Here is a 25319-nt window from a genome sequence, read left to right as displayed (position 1 = left end):
TCTTTGAGAACTCTGAGGGTGGTCTGTCCACCGCAGCAGCGGTCCCTGCCTCCCAACTCTAAGGCAGAGGGGAAAGAATGTACTGTTTTGATGAGAGAGGAAAATGAGAGGAATATTGGTGCCGCTCATGTCAGCACAGTGGCCTCCCACTCCCTAGCCAGCCTCAAGGAGATGAATGGCCAGCATTTGCTCATTAACTTAATTTGTTGCTGAGAAAAAAACTCATAGGCTATTAGGCTGCTCTCCAAATCTGCCGTCACAGGCAGTTGGTGCTGACTCCAGGGGCTTATGGGAAATTAGTAAGGTGAGGGGAGGCCAGTCTGGATGCAAATACAAGATGCCAGATCAGTGAACGAGACATGCCTGCTAAACCAAATCTCAGTTCCTCCCAGACTGAGCTGGGCCCTGTGATTGCGGATGAGCAGCTGTTGTGCCTTTGGAGGAGCCTCGACCATTCGTTCAACCCAGCCCCTGACACTGGGCAGCCCATGCCTCAGCTTCTGTCAGGAACGACGTCAGAGTCCCCTTGCCTGACATCGCGGTGGTCCCCTGGCTGGCATGCAGTCTCTCAGTCCCTTCCCTGCCATTCCCTAGGGGCCACAGGCATGTTCCTGGATCTCCTCCAAGCCCCACAGGGCCCAGGGGAGGCTGGAGCAGGAGTGGGCAGGGAAATCTCAGGGCCTCTCAATATAACCAAGCCTCACCACTTTTTCTACTCCATCAGACCTCTTCCTGGTGGTGCAGGCCACTCTCCAAGGAAGGCTCTGCCTCCTCTCCAGGCAGGCAGCAGGGTACTTGCCTCTGCCTTGAAGTTTCCAAGCCTGTCTCATCAGCCACACATATCCCACTCCCTGAATTTTGACCTAGAAGGAGGCCAGAGAGCAGGTCACGACTCTCCACTTCCCATTCCAGCCCCCACCATCACCTAGCTCCTCTCCCTCAGCCCAGAAAGGGTTCCTGCCCCCACTACCCCACCATGTGACATATAATCTGCAGGACCCCATGCCTTGACTTGGAGTGGGAAACCACTGAGCTTTCCCAATATTTAAAAAGAAGCTTTGGGGAATTTAGAAAGCCCTTTTGTGTCTCCACAAAGCCCAGCACTGGCAAGCACAAATCCTTGCCTTCCACAATTCTCATTCTGAAAGGACTTCTTTGAGAGCTTGCATTGAATATCAAAAGCTAAAAGCTGGCTCCTTTGTCTTCCTCCGGGTTCTGCCTTCACTGGTGAATCATAATGAGTGCAGGCTAAGGAACAGCAAGAACTATCTGTAACAAGGATCGCATCCGTGTGTGTAAATGGCTAACATCAGATTTGGGCTGATGTGGGCCTGCCTGGGAATGACCTCAGTCTCCCTCCTCTCGCTGCCTGTTTCCTAGGAACTACACAATAAACACAAAACATGGTGAGTTGGCTTGCAGGCCCTGGGCCTACCTGGCTCACACAGTATGAAAAGCTAACGAGAAGCAAAAACTGTGGTTTCTGTGTCAAGATGACCTGCAAGCACCTTGGCTCCCCACTACAGCAGTCCATCACGTTCCACATGGAGGCATTTGAGGAAGCCAAAGAAGGTGTGTACTTGAGGAGCCGATGACCCTCTGGATAAGGAGACATAGGGTATCCTGTATCTCCTTTCCTCTATCCTTCCACAAAGCTAAATATATTGGCCAGTGCTCTCCAGAGATACAGGACAAGCATCAGGATATCAGGATGTGGGCAGAGAGAGAGAGAGAGAGAGAGAGAGAGAGAGAGAGAGAGAGAGAGAGATTTATTTTAAGGAATTGGCTCATGCAATTATGGAGTAATGATGAATCCAAAACTGGATGGAGGAGGCCAGTAGGCTGGAGACTCAGGGAAGAGCTACAGTTTGATTCCAAAGGCAGTCTGATGGCAGAAGTCCTTCTTGCTCAAGGGAGGTCAGTCTCTGTTCTATTAAGGCCTTCAAATGATTAGACAAGGCCCACCCACATTACGGAGGGCAATGTGCTTTACTCAAAGTCCACTGGTTTAAATGCTCATCTCATGCAAAAAAAAAAAACACCTTCACAGAAACATTCAGAATAATGTTTGGCCAAATATCTGGGCACCACGGCCCAGCCAAGTTGACATAAAAATTAACCATCATACTAAGTAACCATACTAAAATAAGGCAATTGCATCTTGTGAGTTTGCCAACTTGGATCATAACCATAACATAGCCCATGACACCACTCTCTGAGAACAATCACTGGTTCTCTAAGTGCTGAGCTACTGCAAGGGTCTGTGGGAGGCGCAGTAGCCAAGAGGATGCCATTTCTTCTGCACCTGACCACTGGCGTCTACAGCCTGCCTACAACTGTGCAGGATGCCTTTTTCTATTCTTTTCCTGGAAGGAAGCTCCCAGGAGAAAGTCCCATGGCTCTTGCTGTCCTTGCAGACCACACACAGCCAAGCCTGGGGATGGGCACCCAGCATCTTGCAGACTGACCTGGTGCTGTGAAGGGTCCTTCACAGAAGGTACAACCACTACTCACCAAGAAGCCAGCAAATCTTCCATTGTGGTCTTAAAATTGAACATCTTCTCTCACAACGCTCAGCACTTAAGAGTTTGCAGAGCATTTTCACAGCCATTATCAATTTGATCTTTCCCAAAGAATGTGAGAAAAGTCTTGGTTCTGGTCTCTACTGCTGCCTCAGGCAGCCCCAAACTGGAGTGTTCCAGATCTCCCTTGCTGGCTGGTCCAGAGAGAGGCTTCCCTAATGCACTTGCTCAAGCTGTCATGGACACGTGAGAGACCATGGTGAGCCTTGGAGGTCACAATCTTGGAGGCTCCCTCCAGTTCCCACCCTCAAAGACACACCAGGCTGCCAGCCTGCTCTTGAGGGTAGGGAAGCCCCCTGGTGCTCACTTAGTTGTCACTGTCCCCAAAAGGCTAGGATGTCTGATACAGCTTATAGCCCCAAGAAATGAGCATAGCTCACGTTGTTATCAAGAAAGCCAGAAAAGGGACCACGGAAATTATGGCAGCCATTCCACCTCTCGGCTGGCAAGACAGCTTCTGGGAACCCTGAGGTCTCTGCTGAGGCCCATCAGAGCCAAACGGACAATGGGGGAACGCAGACACAACTATGGTTGTGCATGTGTGTGTGTGTTATGCAACTGTGCACACATATGTGTGTGGATTTGTGGGTGTGAGTGAGCATGAGTGCTTGTATATCAATATGTGTGTGGGTAAATATGCATGAGGTATGCGTGTGTGTGTGCGCGTGCACGTGTGTTTGTGTCTGTGTGTGTGTTTGTGTATGTGTGGTGTGTATGGGCCCCAGAAGGCCAACTTCAGGTATACCTGTAGCTTAAAAATCTCAGCTGGACTTATTGATAAAGGAAATAGTGGACCTAGGCTTCAGCAAGGCCCTTGGGTCATGCCAAGGTGAACCTTCTGGTCCCTGCCCTTGGAGAGCATCCGCCCTATGGAGGAAGTGGGCACACACCAAATAACTCAGATCCTGGGAAGCTTTAGATCCTGAGGACTGTTTTAGTTCAGAGCCAGAGTCAGGGCAATGGAAGAACTTCCACAAGCAAGATTGTGCATGTGGTTCCAGAGCTAGAGAGGTGTAGAAGTTGCCCTACCCTGTAGGGGCCTCAGACTACTGCTGCATCAGCCCCTGAGAGAGCAAACAGGACAGCCATCAAGAGCACCAAAGAGTCCCCAGCAAGTACCACATGGGAGAGAATGAGGCTCCGTGAGAGCTGGGGGAACAGGTGCATGGCTGGCCAGAAGGGCTGGCCAGAAGGGCTGGCCGACAGCTGTCCACAAGGGGTAGGTTGCCAGGACATGGGGGTCTGCTCTCCATGTGGGCAGAAGCCACTGCCAGAGCCCAGGTTCTTGGCCCCCACCTCTCTGATCTCTGTTAGTCACAGCCTGACAAGAAGCACCATAAGCGCAGAGGCACGTCTGCCCCTAATATTTGTGGGGTGGTGAGACAAGAGTACAAAGGGAGCAGCTCACCCCCTCCTCAGATGACCCATGGCTCCACCCTGCCCCACATGGGGCCTGGCAGGCACACGTGTGTGGACAGCTGGGCCTTCAATCCAAGCTCTGTCCATGACCACCACCCGCCTGCCTTTCTTGGGGATGCTCGCATGGGCTAACCTTGGGAGGACGACCCAGAGAATATCCCCACCCAGGGCATGGAAGTGAGCTGAGGCCATTTTAAGAGGGAATTCTAGAGCCTGCTTACCCTGAGTGTGGCCTGGAGGTAAGGGAGGTGACAGGGTGTAAGGAACTCCTGGTAGACAGATTTCCTTGGCACAGTGCAGGCGAGCATTGGGAAGGTCCTTTAAAGCAGGAGTATTCAAAATGTGGTCCGCAAGCAGTGCCAGCCCAAGAGCTATTCATCATGGGCCCATGACAAGGTTAGCATTGGGTAAGCATTTGCGACTTTTATAGCAATTTGACTGCCTAATTCCATGTCTTTTGAATCTAAGTTAATAAAAAAAAATGGGGGCTTTATTTTGTGTGGTTAGTTTTCACATTTTATTTTTCTAGTAATTCATTTTTATTGTATTTTACAAAATCATCGGTCCACAACAGACTAGAAAATTGAAAATCTGTTCTTTCAGCACAGTTTGAGAAGCTCTGCTCTAAAGCCCTAGACAAGAGGCCCTACCTGCCCAGGGCTAAGGGCAGCACTTCCCAGAGGCATGTCAGAGGAACATGTGGCCTGATCCCCCAAGGATATTTAGAAACTGATCAGCCAGTCCTCCAGAGCATGGGCAGGAGGGCACAGGTCCTGGGTCCTCCAGAAAGTACTGCCTGAGACCAAAGGCTCTCAGAGAGGGTAGGAGGAACTGCTGAAGATGACATCTGTACTTTACACAGAGACCCCTGCACTGGAGTCTCGGCTGAGCCATTTGCCAGCTGGGCTACCTTGACCAAGGCATGTTCCCTCTCTGAGCCCCCGTTTCCTCGTCTGTGAAACGGCAGGAGGATTAAACAAGAAAATGTCTGTAAAGCATTCAGTGCCACATTATAAGGCCTTATGAGACTGTGAACTCAGAACAGGGCTTTCCCCACTGACCTCACACCCAGGATGGCAGGATAGACACTGGAGACGGGAGCAGACATCAACAGGCCAGACCCCAATCCACATGCTGTCCATCTGCAAACCTAACCTCTGGTGGCCTGCAGTCCTACAAGTGTCCTGGATCCTGACAGCCACAGGTCCTGCTCAGCAGCTCTGCTGAGAGCACTCGCACCGAGTGGGGCCTGAGTCACTGCCATGGATCCCGTGAGTCACAGGAGTGGCAGCAAATGTTAGTTAGCAGGAACCTAGGATCCTGCTAGTAATAAGGACATGTAATATTTCCCATATGGTGAGCTTGGGAACAACAAATACTAGAAATATTACTCAGATCCCACAAGGTCCCATACCCAGAAATAAAGAAAAGGGGTGGGGTTGAACTGGCATGAGCAATAAGCTTGGAGATCAGGGGTTCACAAGCTGTGTGGCTTCAGGCTCACACTATGTAGGGCTTGTCTTGGGTCAGTTTTCTCAGAAGCAAAGCCTGAGACAGGGATTCAGATATACACGAGTTATTAGGGGGAGACGGGAGCGGGAGCTCTTGGATGAAAGGGAGTGAGGGATGCAGGGCAGGGGAAGGAGCTGAACGAAGATGTGTTTTCAGCTGGAATCTAGCCTCAGCTTGAGCCCATGTGGAGCTCTGGAGCATGAATGGCACAGCAAAATTGTCCCTCCCAGAGGCAAGGAGGATGAGCGATTATTATATCCCCAAATCAGTATGTCACTGACTAAATAATACCCCAGGTATGCTCATACTCTCGCAGGCTTCTTCCACAAGGCAGCTCCTACCAGCCAGGGTCAGTCTCCCAGAAGATGTCCGGTTGAGCGGTTAGTAGCCAATGCCTACTGCCATGGGGGATGGGTCTGGTGGCTCAGGTACCCATTGCATCCACTACAGGGTTGTTGTAACAGAAAGCCCCTCTCTTCCCTCACCCCACTGAACCCCATGGGACTTCAAGAGAATGTGTGGCTTCTATCACACCCCAAGCATCCACCCTCCATGGCCAATCTAGGGAGGGTCAGAGGAGCTTGGTATCTGGTGGGTGAGAGTGTGGGAACAGTTTGTAGAAATTTATGAAAAGCAAAACACAAGCTTCTCCCCTGGGAAGAAAAATAGGGAAACACTCAGCTCCAGTTGAAAGGGAAGTTTTTGAAGCAGGAAAGTTTATTTAGAGAATAACCAAGCCCCTGAGTCAACAAACTGTCGCCTTATCTCTGAGTATGTGGGTCACTCTGACTCTATCTGCTCTGTTGACCACTCTTGGCCAAGCTGGACCTTAGGGCACAGCCCTCGGGCCCAAGGTGGCTGAAGAGGCCAGAGAACAGGGCCCTGGGGACTGGGCCTTGGGTCCTGCCATGTGCTAAGAGCCAGGGGTAGGGAGCACGAGGTGCCAGGGAGTAAGATATTGCAGGCTGGCTTTTATTTTTAAAACTCCTTATCGTTTCTCTGGAGATTATTTAAAAAAATAATAATAACAACTGCCTGGGGCCGAGTGCTGAAGGAGGCCCAGGCTGTGGGCCTCTAGCATCCTTCTGTGTCCCTGGGGCCCTCCCCCCACACATCATTGCTCTGGAAGGATAGAGAGACCATACGCTCTGCACTAGTTTTCAGGAGGGTTTTAGGGTTGGCCAATTGCAGGCGGGACTCCTTGAAACGAACCTTATATTTAACAGGTTGGATGGACTCAAACAGTACGTTTGAGGCAATTGTTCCATTTTCTGAAGGATTTGTTTGACAACGGAATCAGATATTCATCCTCTTTCATGGGATGAAAACAAGAGCATTGTATTTGACATTGGGGCTCTACTAAACTAATCAACTTTTTGGAGCTTCCCTTGGGTCTCAGTTGGCAGCAGCATCAAGGTACAGCACCTACAAGACACCTGGAGTCCACATGCGTCCCAGCCCCAGGGGCAAGTTTAGTGAGCTCTCTGTCTATAACTCCCTTGCCTATCTGCTCCCTAAACTACTCCCTCCAGGGCCTGTCGCCTTTCCTTGGACTTGCCATCCTACCAACAGGAAAGCTTCCCTCTATCTTATTTGGACTTCCTCAATGTAAACCCTAAGACAAAACTTCTAGATCAAGCAGTTTACAGGAGAGTTATTCTGGTAAATACTGGTACTGTGTTGCCCTGAAAATAAGACCGGGTCTTATATTAATTTTTGCTCCAAAAGATGCATGAGGACTTATGTTTAGGGGATGTCATCCTGAAAAATCATGCTAGGGCTTATTTTCCAGTTAGGTCTTATTTTCGGGGAAACACGATAGAGGGGTGTGGAAGTTAGATGGAGAAGGGAAAAGAAAACAGTCAAAACTACTCATTTATATTAAAACATAAATATTAGATAGATATATAGATAGCTATATAATATATAAATATTAAGAACGATGGTCCAATCCCACTTCATCCCACCTGTTGAAAAGAGAGATTCATTCTAGAGAATGAGGCAGGGAAAGGTGAGGGCAGAAATGCCACTTTGATACAGGAGAAAGAACACGAGACTAACAAGAAAGAGGCCTGGGTTCCAGTCCTGGATCTACCGTTGGTTTATTTGATTCACTGTCTGGGCCTCAGTATCCCCGTCAGTAAAATGAACTCACTAGATGACAACCAGTAGATCTTTCAATATTCTACAAACATACTGTCACAGCCAGGGATCCGTTGCAGAAAATGGAAACTACTTGAACTGCATTAAGCCAAAATGGATTTAATACAAGCAACTAGGCACTGAGAAAACTTTTGGGGAAGGTTGAAAGAGCCATGACACCCAAAACAGCACAACAGAACTAGCTCAGCAGGGGAGCTGCTTCCTATGCCACCCACAAAGGAACACATCACCTTCCTAGTGCCATGGGTCACAAGTGCCCTGGGCAAATGCTTGTTCTAGAGAACATGGCTTGTAAGGTCACACTCTCCAGACTTCGACCCATAAAACATAGATCCCTGAGCCCTGCCTCTCAATACCCGTGAAATTAGTGACCAACCACTGGAATGCATTGCAGGAAAACCCAGCATCTCAATGGCCAAAGCCTGCTTGCCAGCAGAGCCAGTGGATGCAGCAAAATGTGGGCCTCTGTCTCAATCCTGTTCAGAATCTTAGCTTTAGAAGAGACTGGGAAATGTGGATTTTGATTTTCCAGCCCCTCCTAAAAGGGCACTGAAAAGAAGTTGGCATGGATGATGAGTCCAGTGCGTTGCATCCATCCCAGGTCCTTTGTGCCAGGCACTGTTCACTGTGTAAGACACGAGAGATTCAAAGAGATCCTGGACACAGCCCTGTCCCCAAGGAGCTTATAGTCTATCTGTGTAGCATAGAAATGCAATACACTGGTGCTGTAACCATTAAAAGTCAATACTGAATGATGGAGGGGAAGATGGGCCGGGAAGAACCCAAAGCAGGGGAGTGGGCAATTGATCTGAGGATGACAAGAAGTTCAGAAAGAAAAGGTAGCTTGGATCACTTTTGAAAGGTCAGTTAGGGAGAGAGGCAATCTAAGAGGAAGGAAAAGCAACAAGGGCATGGATGCACAAGGAGTAACTTGAGAAACATAGCTTTGTGATATGAAGAACCAAAGCAGGGGGTGACGTAGGGGGACTCGCAGTGATGGGTAGAGGTAGATCAAGCAGGGTCTTTCAAGCTATGCCAGAGAGCTTAGAACGCCTGTGGGACACTGTTGAAAGATTTTAAGCAGTGAAGAACTATAGGCATATCAGATTGGTGTCAGGAACCTTGTAAAGAGAGACAAGGCCGAGAGAGAGAGAGAGAGAGAGAGAGAGAGAGAGAGAGAGAGAGAGAGAGAGAGAGAGACAGAGAGAGAGACAGAGAGAGAGACAGAGAGAGACAGAGAGACAGAGAGAGAGACAGAGAGACAGAGAGAGAGAGACAGAGAGAGAGAGAGAGAGAGACAGAGAGAGAGAGAGAGAGACAGACAGAGAGAGAGAATAAGAGAACAGGAATGAGGAGTGGGCAGACCTGTTGGGAACTGAGGTCATGAAGGACACTTCCGGTGAAAGGGTGGAGCTTCTCCAAGCACAGCTGCTCTTAGTGGCTCATGTAGCTGGGTTGGGATGAGAGGCCACAGGTCAAAATTCAATGCTCAGTGCCGTTTCACTGAGCAAGAATAACCTCAGTGACTTCTGCCTTCATGAACCCCTGCCTCACCCAATGTGGACAGAAAGTACTAAAAATGGGAAAAGAATCGGGGAAGCGAAACAAGGGAAGAGGGACAAGGAGAAAGGAAAACAAAGCAAAAATCTGTGACCAGGTGTGTTCCCCAATCACAATGACTTGCATGAGAACACAGTCTTAGCTCAGAACCCAGCCCACGTGCCTTCTTTGAGAACTGGCTGTGGCCCCTCCGATTGTGAGTGGTTGTCTGAGATCCCCTTGGACTTGCACAGAAATCCTTGCCAGTGACTTTCAGCCTCAGTCTTTGGGAAGCTTGCTTCCACCCATGAAGAAAGATAACTATGCCTCCCTTCTCCCCCTCCCCATTGCCCAAGAACCTTGGCCCTCCCTTAACCAAACACTTCTCCTATCACCCAGGAGAAAGGGTGTGCTTCCTAGAAGTAGCATCTGAGATGAAGATTGGGTGCATATGTCTCAGGAGAATGAAAATGAAAGAAGCAAACAAAGCAGAGGATGGAACTGAGCAAGGATATGGCCTCAGCTGGAGTCTCCGGGAGCTCTGGGCATGAGTAGGTCCACAGAATGGACTCACTTTGGGATAAGAGAGCCAGTCTTTGGTACCCGCATGTCAGTCATTGGCTGAAGGCTACCCTTCCCCAGCAGGGGACATATAACCTCCCAGATGAGGCAGCTCCCACTCAGCTGAGGGCAATTCTTGGGAGAAGGAGCCCTTGTGAGCCTTTATCAGTCAACACAACAGCTGTATAGCAGTGGGAAAATGGCACTCATTCCTGGTAAAGGGAATCTGGGCAGGCCAACAACTGCATCCAGTGCAGTGGAAATGCTCACCACACTGAACCCTTTACTCCTCACCATGCTTCTGTCTTCCAGGAGGCTCCATATAGAAGCCGAAGGAACCCTGAATTTAAGTGATTAAGTGAAGAGCAGAACTGGTCCCACCAGCCTCTTTCACATGGCCATGGGTATGCCATGAATCTAGGCAGGTCCTCTGGGTCACAGCTTCTCCCAGCATCTACCCTCTATCTGAGCTCAGGCCCCAGGAAACTGCAGGCCCCAGGGCAGCTGCTCCACAGTCAAATGCAGTGAACTTCCTCTGTGGTCCCACTAGCACTTGGCTTAACTGCCCCAAGGACTTGTGTCTCCCAAGCTGAGAGAGCTCTTTCAGATAGCTTTGTATGAGCGTGGTTCTTCTGGCTAAGCTGCACAGTAACCATACGAGCTGCTTCAGGATATGATATAGAGCATCTCCTTCCATGTGTCTTAATAAATCATTCAAGTCCTATTAATAGAAGTCCAGCATCTCTCTCTCTCAAGCAGGTTCCTCCTTGCAAATTTTCTAAGAACCTTGGAGCCTGAATCGATGTGAAGAGGGTTCATTCTTATTTCTAATTGCCAACAGGAGAGGGAATTGGAGCCCACCAATTTTGGGGGCTATAGCTTCTGTTTTTGTGCCAGTGTCCAAGACTGGGCTTATGCATTCTTGTTCACAGCTGATGGACTTCCCTGGCCCCAATGCATGATGGCCCCATGTTGGAACCTGAAGCTACAGCTCACTTGGTTTACAGCCCATGCTCACTTATGATGTCGCAGACTGACCTCTTTGATAGGGGGCTCCCAGCTCCACCCACATTGGGCCAGAGAAAGTTCTCCCTCACAGATCCCTTGGTCTTCACGCTGAGCCCCACACTCAGCCTAGTTAATTCTACTTCTGGAACCTCATTGCTCTTCCCAGCCTCTGGGTTTGGTCCATACCAACAAACAGATTTCCCTAACTCCGAATCTCCAAGAATAGAAGTTGAAATCTTTGCCTTTTTTTCACAAGAGTTCTTGAGACCCTTTTGCAAATAAGTTCTTCCACCATCCAGAGCTCTGCATACCAGCGGGACTCTTTCCCTCAGCCTCACAAAACAAAAGACTTGTGTCAGACACCCTGTCTATGCTGTTCATCTTCTATGCTGGATCTTTGCTCTTTCTGGCACAAAGTAGAATTGCACTCCTCTGTCCCCTTGTGATAAGGGTGGAGCCATGTGATCAGCCCTGGCCAATGAGGTATAAGTGTAAGGGACACACAGCACCAGGGCTGGCTACATAATTTACAGGGCACGGTGCAAAATAAAGTTGTGGGGTCCCTTGTTTTAAAAGTATTAATAATTTCCAAATGGCAACAATAGAGCATCAAACCAAGCACGGAGCCCTTCTGAGCTTGGGGCCTTGTGCAACTGCTCAGGTTGCATGCCTGTGAAGCTGACTCTGCTTCTCACTTCCAGGTGGCTGCATTCAATTACCCATATGACACACTACAAAGATCTGTCTTTTCTTCCTACAAAAAGACCAGCAACATGTGAGATTGTGGCTGCTCCATCACTCTAGGTCCCTGAGAGTTGCAATGAGTAGAGCCCCTCCTTACCCCAGCCGTGATAGACATGTACCATAGCAATAAATAAGCTTTTGTTGTTGGATTTTTTTGTTATTGAAGCATAAAGTATCTCATGTTAATTGAGGCACACCCTAACCCAAGACAATAGATTCCTACTTGCCACATATTTACCCCAATAACACAGCCACTCTTTTACTCTTTCTCAGACCAAAAAGGTAACTGTCTGTCCCATCCTGTCAATCTAATGAACAAGTAGCTTCCTCTCTGGATAAAAACCTGTGCTCAGTATTGAACCACGTAAGCTCTCAGTAATTAATTCTAGATATTCTAAATATTTTGAAGTTTTCCATTAAAAATCCTTGGATTCTTGTTTCACTCTACATTAGAATCACAGCACAAGCAAAACAAACAAACAAAAAATGTACTAACTCACGTAACCAAAAGTACAGAGGTAGGGTAGCTCTTGTTCCATCTCTTGGAGACTCCACCAGCTTTGTCCTCCTCTGCGAGGGCTTTGTTCTCTGGCTCGCTTCTCAAGGTGGCAAAATGGCACCCTGCAGCAACAGGAAGAGTAGGCTTCTTTGTTCAAAATCTGGAGAACACAAAGAACCTTCCATTTGACCATAAAAATCCTTCTCTTCAGCCTCATCAGAACGAGCTAGGGCATGTGTCCACTCCTGAACCAGTAACGATTGCCAGTAACAAGTGCTGGGTGCTTCACCCATCAACACTTATTGAGCATATCTCGAATGGGGGGCGTTATAAACCTGTGATTGCAGGAGCTTAAATCAGGCTTCTGCAAACATACAGCGGGTGCCAACAAAATGTATACACATTTTAAGAAAGGAAAACTGTATTAAAATTGTAATACTCAATATATACCGATGACAAAAGATGAATACAAGTCATGTTTGTGTTCTGCAATTACAAGAGGTGCTCAAAGTGGTTACCATCAGCGTCCGGACACTCTGATTGTGGCGAACTACTGCTTGAGCAACGTTGACCAAAGTGTCCACTTGTATACATTTTTTTGGCACTCCCAGTATATTGAAAGAGGTGGAATGGGCTTTCTCTAAGTGGTTAAGGCTACTCAGAATCACCCCACCCCCTTCCCATCTCCATATAAGGCTGGGGTGTGCTTTCTTTATTTCCCTGGATTGATTAGAGGTGGAGATACGATGTTGGTGTGCTGCCAGAAACTGGAAAGTGGAGTGGATATTGGGCAAACACCCAACAGTGCCTATTCTACTCCTTTTTCTAAAGAGATTTATTAAGAAGCACATTTTTTTTCCTCAAATTTGCTAACCAGCTCTTTTAGATTAAAGCCAAACTCTCCTCCTTAATAGGGTGGTCACCCTTCCACCCCCTTCACCCTTCACCGTCTACCACCCCCACTCCCACCAGCCAAGCCCTCCTTCCTTCCTTTCTGCCTTGTCCCTAAACAAGCTCCTCAGATCTCTACTTCCTTCAAGGGCTGGCCATGGTACCACCCTCAAGATCCAGAGCCCTTGCATTCTATTTCCAAAGCCAGTTCCTAATCTTAATAATTACTTCAAATGCAAAACTAATGCCCACTCATTATAAAAAATGTGAAATGACAGAACAGTTGAATGAATAAAAATAATTATCCACAGCCAATCAATATTTTTGGCCTATATCCTTCTAGTCTTACTTCTATGAATTTTTACGTAGTTGAGATCATGGGGCATATATAATTTTATGCCTTGATTTTTACTCTTAATATAATATTTATACAATATAGCATTTCACATTTTTTGCAAAATATTTACAAATATTTTATAGCTTAATGATAATCTATCTTCAAAGAGTCTATAGTTTATTTAATTTTTCCCTTTCTGTTGATCATTTAAGTTGTTTCCAGTTTGTTGCTATTATGATACTGATAAACATTTTTATGCAAGAGTCTTTTTCATTACCGAATTGTCTCCTTGAAATAGATTACCAGATACAGGATCACTAAATCATTAGATATAAAAATTTCATAGCTTTTTCTACATATTATAAAAATGTTGCAAAAGAGGTTGCTCTGTTGACATTCCTGTTTGCAATTTATGACAAAGTTTGTTTTACTGCATGTATTAGTTTCCTAACGCTGCTGTAACAAATTACCACAAACTTGGGGACTTAAAACAACACTAATTTATTCTGTCATGGATCTGGAAGCAGGAAGTCCAAATCAGTTTCAGTGGGATAAAGTCAAGGTGTAACAGGGCTGGTTCCTTCTCGAAGCTCTAGGAGAAAATCCATCCATGTCTTTGCCTTTTCTAGCTTTTGGGGGCCACTTACATTCCTTGACTTGTGACCCCTTCCTCAAACCACTCCAATCTCTTGCGTCCATCATCACATCTCCAACTACTTTTCTGCAGACAAGTCTCTCTCTGCCTCCCTCTTATAAAGACATTTGTAATTACATTTAAAGCCCACCTGCATAATCCAGAATAATCTCAAAATTCTTAACTTAATCACATCTGCAACATCCCTTCTGCCCTGGAAGGTAACATTCAAAAGTTTCAGGGATTGGACAAGGATATCTTTAGAGGTTATTGTTCAGATTACTACACTACACTATTGCCAACATCAGGTGGTCCCGTTTGTCCTTTATTTTAGACTAATTTGATGGGTGGGACATGAAAATACCTACGACAAGTGAATTTTCACTTTATTATTTTGGCCATTTAAATTTCCTCTTTTATGACCTCTCTGCTCATTCAAGTGTCTATTGAAATATTAATATTATGCTTATCAAATTTAAAATGCTTTTTATATAGTAAGAACATCAACCCTTAGTTTATGGTGTGCAAATATTTTTCTCCCAGTGGATTTACTGGTATTTTAATGTCTATGTGTTTTCAGAAGCTATTTTTTTCTTTTATTTCTCTTCTGCAATTTATTTTTTAATGTACATAGAGTAAGATTTGCTCTGTTGGGGGTACAGGTCTATGAGTTTCAACAAATGCATAAAGTTAATAAAACTGTCCTGTCTCTTGATTGTGGTGATGTTTACACTCTTTCACAACTATTTTGATTTTTGTTTAATTATGATGGGATGGGAGCAGGAAGGACTACAGACAGAAATTGTAAATGTTTTCTAATAAAATTTGTAACTTTTATGATTTCTTCCAACTTTTTTAGCCTTATTTAAGTATTCCCCATCTAGAGATTATTTCATGCTTTTATAGTCTTTTTTATATTATATTTGGTTTTTTAATCCATTAAACTTTATTTTGGTGTACAGTAAGATGAGACTCTAAATTGATTTTTTGTTCCAAGTTGCTAAGCCATTGTCCCCGCACCGTTTACTGAATAATCCATTTCTTCCCTACTGTCCTGTAAATCCACCCCAGAGAAACATTTAGAAGTACAATTTCAGGAAGCCAGATAAACTCTTGCAGTTCTTGAAAAAAAACTGAATTTTCTTGACCTAAAATACAAAAGAAATCTTTGCTAAGTTAAAGTATCTTTACTGTTAATTTTTAACATATCCTGGATTTCCATGCCAAAAATAAATTAGAAGTATTTGGTTTTTGAAGTCATCATTTTTTTTCCCCACACTATCATAGAGCTAAGTAAAAAGTGACAAGTTTAGCTAACCAACTAGTGGTTATCCATGGAATCTCAACTTCTTTATAAAAATTTTAAATTGATGATGGATGGATGGTATGTGTGTGCCTGTGTGCACATGTCTGTGCCTGTGTGCACGTGTGTGTATGTGTGTGTGTGTATGTATGTGTGTGTGTTGTTTGCTTAAGCCTTTGCTCCTCAGCATGTGGTCCCCCAACCACCAGCATCAGCCTCCACTGGAAGCTTTTAGAAAGTCAGGATCTCAGTTCCCACGCCAATTTACTGAATGGAAATGTGCATTTTAACAAGACACACATTAAAGTCTGAGAAGCACTGGCTTCATCATGGCTTTACAGCTTGACTTGGCTAAAACTCCCATTTTGATAAATTCTCTCTGCAAAGCAAGGTCTTTGCATCACAGCAGAGGAACAGAGACTCATCCAAGTGACTGTATTTGAGGGGACTGAGGGACATCAAGGCAGCTCTAGGGACGGAGGCGTTTGGTGCTCCTCTCAACGTGAGGAGTTGCCTGGACATCACTCTTGTTCTCCACCATTAATGCAACTCAGCCAGTTATTTAGTCTCTGCTTCTTTTTATCTTCTTATTTTTCCCTCTAATACATATTGGTTGGTTTGTTCCATAATTTCCTGGTAAAATTTCATAAAGAGATTGTCTGGTTGCCCTAATTATTTATCTCACTCTATTAAGAAGAACTTCATGCACAGGCGTTCTCATGGACAGCCTGTGTATTGTCTATCCTGGGGTCTGCTGTGGGCCCACCACCTGGATCACCACCTTTATCAGCAAGGGTGATACAATCTCACTTAGAAGGGCCCATGGGTGTGGAAGGGCTAAGTATTGTCACACATCTCTTGTCATACTTAGAAGATAGCACTGTGGTCCATCACAGCATGAGATCTAATTTCTGTCCTCAAGGATGGAACAGAATTTGTTTAAACCTCTCTTAAAAAGCACTTTCGTGTGTGATTGGTAGAGACTTGCCTGCACCTATGAGTAAGGAGTCATGGAGTACTCAGAAAACAGTGAATGTACCAGGTCAGACAATTAAGTTCACAAACTCATCCTAGAAAAAGTGCTATATACCTCATTGCTGAATATCACTATGGTCACCTTTGAAGTATTCCCCTTGGGAAGCTGTGCACCGACGCCAGCACATAGTCCACCCTTCAAAGCAATTTTGGAACTCTTTTTCTGGAATGGCCATCAGAGCTGTCGTCGTATTACCCTTGATGTCCTGAATGTCATCAAAATGTCTTCCTTTCAATATTTCCTTAACCTTCGGGTAAAGAAAGAAGTCATTGGAGGCCAGATCAGGTGAGTAGAGAGGGTGTTCCAATACAGTCATTTGTTTACTGGTAAAAACTCCCTCACAGACAGAGCCCAAGTCCCTGAGCTCTCCTGTCTTTGTCCCACAGGTTGATGTCTCAGCCACTCCAAGCTGCTTCCATGGCAAGGACACAAGAGGGAGCTTTCCAGATGGCTTGGGAGGGCAGAGCTGCTCCCACAGTCCAGTTTCCAAGGACTCATCTCGGGCCTGTCCTCTGTTCTCTCTATGCCGGCATTCAGGAGACATTTTGGGCCAAATAGGACAAAAGGATTAGTGGCCGTTTACTGAATATCTGTCAAGCTGAGGGAGAGATGGGAAGAGATCTAGTCGCCACCCTTGGAGAGCTCACCACCTGCTAAAAAGATCAAACCAACCCACAGTAAAGAGAAAAGCAATTATAGACAATCAGGGGCTTTTACTAAAGGGTAGTAAGAGGAGAGACCGTGCAGTCTGGCTGGAGTGTTTATCTTAACATTGCAATGCTCACAAGTAAACTGGCAAAGTCCAATCCACCAGCTGGTTCATTTGTTTTGTATATTCATTCATTTATTCATCATTTGACAAACATGTGTTGAGCACTCAGTGTCATTTAATCTTCATGATAATGAGAGGCAAATACTATTGTTCCCATTTTACAGATAAGGAAAGTGAAACCTGGAGAGGCAAAATGACTTGCTCAAGGCCACACAGCTCACAAGTGATAGGGCTGAGATTCAGACTCAGGGTTGCTGGCTGATTCCCGAGCTCCCATTCTTCAGCCATTGACTCCTTATCCAGCAAGAAAGGAGAGTTCTCCTGGAAGGGGATTGGGTAAGAAAGCTTGCTGTTGGAAAAAAAGAGGAGATATTTTCTCCATATAGGAGTAAGAGCTAAAAGGGAGATTTAATTGCCTCCTGTGTAAGAATCTGGAAGGTGAAGTGCATTGGGATACTTATGAACGTCTTGAAGGCGAAGTAAAAATGGTGAGAACTTGCTTCTGAGCTCACCAGCATGGGGAGGGTGCACATAAGCTCCTGCAGGCCTCCTTGGGTGGGGGGTGGGAGGTGGGCAGAGGAAGCAGGGCAGTCCAGCCTGCACAGGTGAGCATTGGCAAGGGTAAGGGTGAGAGGCTGCCCCCATATTATGCTGAGTTCAGCCCCTGAGCTATGCTGTAACACAACTCAGCCCAAGTGCCAGCAGGGTAAATGACAACCAGAACAAGACAAGGGCAGAAGAGTCAGAGGGCCACGGAAAGACCCATCTTAATACTGGGAATCCTCATCTTTCCCAGTATTAATAAAGGCACCTCAGCCTGTTGCCCATATAGCCCAATACGTCTACGGAAGAAGGGAGAAGGGAGTTTGGAGCAGAAGCAATTTTATCCTGCGATTCCGGGTATTAGTTAAAGGTTAAAATATTACATTATGGTAAGTTCTAAAATGGGGTGGAAAAACAGCTCCCTTCCACCATTACTGAGTGGAGGGGGTTCACATAAGGAAAGAGCAGAGCGATTACGAACAAACCACATTTTCTCTGATAAACAAGTTGTGGCAGTATTTCGTAAATCTGCCACACATGCATGAGCACACACGCATCTTGGAATCACATCTAATTCAGAGGTTGGGCTCTAAATTAAGGTGAAATCGCATCCCATGTTTTCAAATATCCTTAAAAATCCCTTCAAAAGTCACCACCCTGGGGACCAGCCTAGTGAAACTCTGGAATAGAAAGCTGCTTCTAAAATTGAGCAGCAGGATGAGAAGCGCACATCGTTAAAACTTGCACTCACCCTCAAGTGAGTGGACCCCAGGAGACACATGAGGACCTGAAAATCACTGAGGACCAGCAGAGCAACTGCTTCCATTTTGACAGTGAACACTCTCATGGAAGAAGAAAGAATTGACATCTCGGTCACGGGCTTCACGTCCTCCTACAAGATGAGCCCAGAGCTCCTGGGGCTTACACAGCAGCCCACAGGCTGAGAAGGAAGCACCCATTCAAGGAAGTTTCTGGAGTTTCTGCTCCTACAGACATTTATAAATAAGTTCAACAGCCATCTACCTGCTGTTGACCAACCTGCTGTCTGACCGAGAAGGTGTGACACAAGAGGTTCAGCGTACGTTCCTCTCAGCTCGCACAGAGCAGCTCACTTCCACCTCCCACGGGCCGATGCACCTATTGCCCTGCAGCATGGATCCGAGCTGTAGCCATTGCCTGCTCTTCCTCCTCTGGAACTAAGGTGCTGGAGCCCCATATTTGATATTTGGAAAGAAAGCTGAAATATGACTACTGTCTTCCACCAACATAAGAGGCATAACCTTCTCCCTTCATCTGTGTTTCATTCTCACACTGAAAAATCTTGCTATAGGAAGAGCCAATTGTTGAGGGCATCAGGGAACAGAAATCTGCTACTGATTAATCTGATTCTTCAATTCTCTCTGTAGGGATTCTGGAAGCAGGACAGGCTTCACTGGACTAAGTAAATCCCTGGGGCTCCCGCATAATTCAACCCAAAGAGAGATGTTGGATTATCATTAGTCTGGTAGGTCAGGGCTAAGGATTAATTTACATACTAAAGAGACATGTCCTCACTTGTGCCCCCAGGTCAAGCAATGGGTCTTAACATCATCACCATTATAATACTATTGTGTTGTTTTTGCAGATTAAGGTTTAGAAGGGACGCTGGAAGCCCCACACTTCATCAAGGTTGAAATTCACTTATACATGCATTCATTCATTCATTCATTCATTCATTCAACAAATACTCCACGTGTTGATCTCAAGAAGTTTATATGCTGCTAAGGAGAAACAAACAATAAACCAATTCTTTAAAAATTTATATGTATATGTATAAACATATATATATAATATTTGATTAATTTAAATTTATATGTAAATTATATGTATTAATTTAATTAATTTAAATTTATATATGCATATATTATATCAAATGGATGAATAAAACAGAGCAAGGCACTAGAGAGTGCCAGTGGGGAGTGCTATTTTACATGAAGGGTCAAAGAAGGTCTCTCTGAGTAAGGGTCCCAAAAAAGTGAGGGGTGAGTCATGCTGAAATCTGAGGAAAAGCACTTCAGGTAGAGGGAATAGCAAGTGCAAAGGCCTTGAGGTGTGAGCTTCCTTGGCAGGTTCAAAAACAACAAGAAGGAGTGTGGCTGGATCAGAGTGAGCAAGGGGAAGAATTTCAGAAGCTAAGTTCAAAGTGGTGATGAAGGTCCACCATGGTCTTGCCTGTGAGGGGAAGGTACTATATTTTACTCTGAATGCGATGAGGCACCTGTGGCAGGTTTTAAGCAAAGACAAGTTTATATACTGATATGACCTACAATTTTAGAAAGACAAATCTGTCTCCTGTGTGAAAAACAAGGTTGGCAATTGTGAGACCTGTTGGAAGACTATTTCACTAATCAAGACAAGAGACGACAGTGGCTTGAGCCAGGATGGTCACAGTGGAGAAAGTAAGAGATGCTGAGATTTGGGGTGTAATATGAGAGTTGAGGCGCTAAGTTTTGCCACCATATTGGATTTGAAGGATGAGAGAAAGAGAGGGGTCAAAGAGAACTTCAAGGCCAAGCTAGACTTCAGTTTTTAAGGAGAAATTTTTATTTATTCAAATTTCCAAAGAGCCCTGGAGAAGGTTGGCCAGCCTGGCAGGCATTCCACCAGGAAGGAAGCAATCAGGACCAATCTTGAGCCAATGGCTTGGGGGCAGCACACAATACGAAGGGCCTATGGGAGGAAGTGGAGGTCAAGAAGGGGTGGCTTTAGCAATATGGGAGATAGTTGTGAGGTGAGTGATGTGATTACTTCCATAATTTTCCAAACCTTCCCTAAAACTGCCAAACTTTCGAAATGTTCTGTGTGATCAAATTTCTGTGGATATAGGCTTTGAGCCCAATCTGTTGTTGGGAATTTAAAGAGATTGGTATGAGGTCTCTGGACTCTCAGAAGCCATAAAATTGGGGATTCCAGCCATATTCAGACAGATACCCCCAGAGCAGGCCCCTGCCTGCCAACTTAGTGTTCTAAGATATATTTATCCAAATGTTTTATCTGGGAATCTTATGTCCTCACCAAACTGGTAGGTCTCTTGAAGACAGAGGTGTCTTTACACTCTTTTAGACTCTCGGGGTCTTACACGTGTTTTACACAGGGCTCTCAAATTGAACCTGATGGGATTAGATTAATTTAGATTCCATATGTTCATGGAAATTTTAGCTCATAGTCTAATACCTCCATTATTTTAGTTTGGAGTCTCCCAAAAGCAGAAGCTGAGACAAAATTTGACATGTAGGTGGTTTATTTGAAGCGTGATCTCAGGAAGCACCTGAGGAGGGAAGAAAAGTGAGACAGGGCAGGAATGGCAGCCAATACAGAGAGTATTAGTGCACAGATTACCACAGTAAACAAGATGGACATCGGGTCTGCTGAAGAACTCTTAGGGACTGTGTAGAACACACCTCAGAGTTGTCCTATATGAGGGAGAGGCAACTATCATTAGTTCAGAGGTTGTCCCAGGACTCCTAGGTCCCTGGCATTCATGCTTGTAGCAGAATGCCTTAGGTGGGTAAGGGAACAGTGAGTGCCAAGGGGATGATAAGGGCGGGGCATCAAGAGCAACTGCTAAACTAATTTTTTTTCCTTTAGTTTTTTAAGTGATGAAGAAAAGGCTGGCTCACAAAATAATTGTGAGAAATAACTACATCATCTCTCTCTCTCTCTCTCTCTCTCTCTCTCTCTCTCTCTCTCTCTGTCTCTCTCTCTCTCTGTCTCTCTCTGTCTCTCTCTCCCCCTCACCCCCAGCCCCCTGCTCTCTCCTTAATGTTAGCTTCACTCTGAGCAGATCTTCATGCTTTCATGGGTCAGTGGCAACAAGGCCACTGGTGCAACTTTAGCCTTACATCATCTTACATCATCCTCACACCCAGAAATCCCAGAAGAAAAAGCTTTGCCTTCCCAAAAGCTTCAACAAAGGTCTCAGACAAACCTGAGTTATTTGTCCATGCCTGATAGGGGCCATGGAGATAAAAATAAGCTGGTTTGAAAGTCCAGAATTGTGTGCCCACCCCAGAGTCTTGGGAGTTGGAGTTAACTTCACAATAACAACATAGACAAGGTGAGAAATCAGAGGTCTATAAAAGGATAGAGATTTGCTCAAATTCACACAGCCCTTGTGTGCAGTCAATCAGAGAACAACAAACAACCCAACAGAAAAATAAGAAAATGTTTTCAACAAGGACGTCCTTAAATAAGAGACGATCTAATGGTGAAACACGTGAAAAGGTACCCAATTTCATTACTCATAAGGGAAATGAAAATTAAAATCCCCAATGGGGGGGGGGTGGAAAAGTGGAAGAGGATTAAGAATTATGAACTTTCAGTTTTAAAATAAGTCACAGGGATGTGATTACAGCATAAAGCATAGAATCAATAATATCATAACTTTGTACAGTGACAGATGGTTACTAGACTTATTGTGGGGACTATTTTATAAGGTATATAAATGTTGAATCCCTATGTTGTACACTTAAACTAATATAATGTTGTATGTCAACTATAACTAAAAATAAATTTAAAGAAATATATCACTACACAACCACCGGGATGGATAAGATGAAAAAGACAAAAAGTGCCAAGTATTAGCAAGAATGTGGAGCAATTAGAAATTTCATACATTGCTGGTAAGAGTGACGTTGATGAAAACATTTTGGGAAACTACTTTGTAGTATTTACAAATACTATAAAGATGCCTATCCTGTGGCCCAGCAAGCACACGCCTTGGTATATGAGCAATAAAAATATATCCATCAAGATATGCACAAGCATGTCATAGAAGTTTTATCCAGAATAGCCAAAGACTGGAAAAAATTCACATTGTCCATCAAAAGAAGAATGAATAAATAAACTATGGTATGGTCATAAATGGAATACTATGCAGCCACGAAAAAGAATGATCTATTACTACATACAAGATGTATAGATCTTACACGTAATGTTGAGGCAAAACTGTCTGACATGAAAGAATATGCACTGAATGATTTCATTACATGAATTTTAAGGACGAAATTAATCTATGCTATTAGAAGTCAGGACAGTGGTTACCCTTGAGAAGGTAGTGGCTGAGAAGAGAGTGCAGGGTAGCAGACTTTTGAAGAGCTAATCATATTTTGTTTCTCTAACCAGGTTCTGGTTACACGGGTGAGTTCATTTTATGAAAATTCTTCAAGAAGTACACTTTTGCCCATTTTTTTTGGAATGTATGATATATTAATAGATTTTTCATTTTAATGAAAGACAAAAATTATTCATCCCACTAATTGAAGAACTGAATTAATGAAACTAAGGCCTTTATCTCCCAATCAGAAGGTTTACCACCAAACAAATTGCTCGGCACACCTTAAAAGAGTCCCCTTTAACCAGCCTCAACCAAAGCTAATGCTCCAGTGTTGTAGTCTATTGAAGAATGGAATCCCCACCTCACCAGGATGCGAAGGCAGCTTCCCAGTCTGGCCTGGATCATTCCTGTAAGCCCATTCTGCCCTCCCTGCTCTGGGTGGGAGGTGGCTGGCAGGATTCCAAGCCTCCCTTTTCACCAGCTCTTTCTCTTCTGGAATTTCCTTGAGCCAAATGTTCTTTGAGTCTTTGGCTGGTCTTGCTGAGCTCTTTCCAACTCCTGTTTAATTCCTTCAATGGGTAAAAGTGTTTCAGATTCAGGATGAACAGATGGATTTTTGTGGAACATTTTTTCCACAAAAAATGAAATTCAGATAGTCATTAAGGCCCTTGTCCTCAGTGCCAAGGTTAGATTATAGAATTCCCTAGAACTCAAGCTATAGGAAACTCCCTGCCCCATAGGAGACATGGGAGTCATGCCCTCAGGGCTCCAGCCATGGGAGGGCTGCATTCAGGTACCCATTTTCTCTTTGCTGGTCTCCTAGAGGTGGTAGCACTTGTTTCTGGAATAATACTTGAACTTACAGGTTAGTCTAAAGAGGTGGGAAAATAAATCTGTGGCCAGAATGAGGTGTCCTCTGAAGCCAGGACTGGAAATCAGTCTGACACGAGGTCAGAGGTCTACCCATGAAAACCAACAAGTTTCCCTTGGTGGGAAGCAGATCAAATACACTGCGTCAGGACGAAGGTATGCAAATGCCATGACAAAATATACCCGAGTCGCCACTCTGACTCAGAACGAAAAAAGAAGATGTGGGTTTTGGCTGGTGGAAGTGGCACTTTCTCCCAATATCCAAACCACTTTATAATAATCTTTCAAATCGAGGCACGTCTTTCAGAAATACTCAGTGCCTAACAAGCTTCAGGGTCACTCCACGTTCATTGCAATCTCTCTCGTTTTTAGTCAAAGAGCTTACACTGGGAAACCCTCCTCCCCAGGCCCACCTGACCCTCCCCTTGTCTTCAGACCTACTACCAAGTCCAGCCCCTCAGGTCCACATGGCCCTTAACACTCACTGCCTCCTAGCCTGAGAGCACAATGAGCCCCAACAAACTCAGGATCCTCTAACATTCAGGGACCCAAAACTGATTTATGTCAAGGTCGCCCACTTGGCTTGTGTTACCCCAGATGCATATTCATAGGAGAGTTGGGAATTGAAAAGGGAAGAGAAGGCAGCCAAAAACAGGGTACATTATCAAGCAAGCTACCAGTCTGAGCTATCAGTTAGTCCTGGTAAGAAATGCTGGGAGACCAGGTAGAACACCCTTCAGCATTATCTCAGCTGAGAAGCTCTCAACTGTCCAGGGCTCTTTCCTTCTCAGTAGCTCTTGGGCACTTCTTGATTCCTCTGCACACAGGTCATACACACTCCCCAGCCAAAAAGGAAGCCCTCAGGCAGACAGGGTGCAGAGGTGAGTGCCGCAGGGATGTGGGCAGGGCACCGACAGCATCTGCCACAGTCCTCATGAACATGCCACCAGCACTCCAGTGTTCCCTGAGGACTGATTGAGAACCTACACAGAGCTGTGCCATAGGGAAAGAGAGGAGACTTGGGGCCCCACCTTAGGCAGACAAGGCTCACACATGCGGCAAGTTCCTAGATTCTATCAGATGGCCAGTGGCATTGGCCTAACAAGTGACCCTTACAAACATGCACTATAGGGGACCAAGGATGGAAAGAAAATCCAATGGAGGTGTAATCACAACCAGGCCTTGAGTGATGCACAGGACCTGGACAGACAGCAGGAGAAAAATGGGGTGTAGGCACAGAAGGGGTGAGGTGTGAGCAAGGCCAAGGAGGTGGCTGAGCAGGCTGGGAGTTAGGGTACAGCTAGCTGCTATGTGTTGGGCTGGCAAGGCTGGTCGAAAACAATTTCATCCATCAGCCGAATGTGCATTAGCTCCCACTGCAGACATGGTGCAAAAAGCAGGGATGTGGGTTTGATTAATTATGCATTCTGTTATAGTTATTTATGGATTAGAGAGCAAACAATTATCAGGCAGTGCTGGACTGGCAGAGATTTGGGAAGTTAGATTGGATGAATAAGTGCTAGGGCGCAGGAGAGTAGCATGATGAGAGTTATTTAAATTTGTGATTGTGCCCCTCGTCAGAGGAAATAAAGTGTCGTCCAGTGCCTTTTTATTCCTGGCAGAGCATCTCTGTTCTTTCTCTAGTAAGCATCCACAGCTGGTTCCCCACAGCCCACCCCTGCGTCTCTACCTGAGAGCAGCCTCTGACCAGGGGAGGGCGCCCCTGAGCTCAACTTAGGCTGGAAGTATCTAGTAAAGGCAGGAGCTGGTGGCAGTGCCCCAGCTTCCTCACCCCTCACGGGGACAGTCCT

Source organism: Rhinolophus sinicus, chromosome 13 (assembly GCF_057876585.1).
Source record: "Rhinolophus sinicus isolate RSI-liver-muscle chromosome 13, RSI-T2T, whole genome shotgun sequence".
In the NCBI taxonomy this organism is placed as follows: Eukaryota; Metazoa; Chordata; class Mammalia; order Chiroptera; family Rhinolophidae; genus Rhinolophus; species Rhinolophus sinicus.
The sequence above is the reverse complement of the archived record's forward strand: the minus strand, read 5'-3'. Positions refer to the sequence as shown.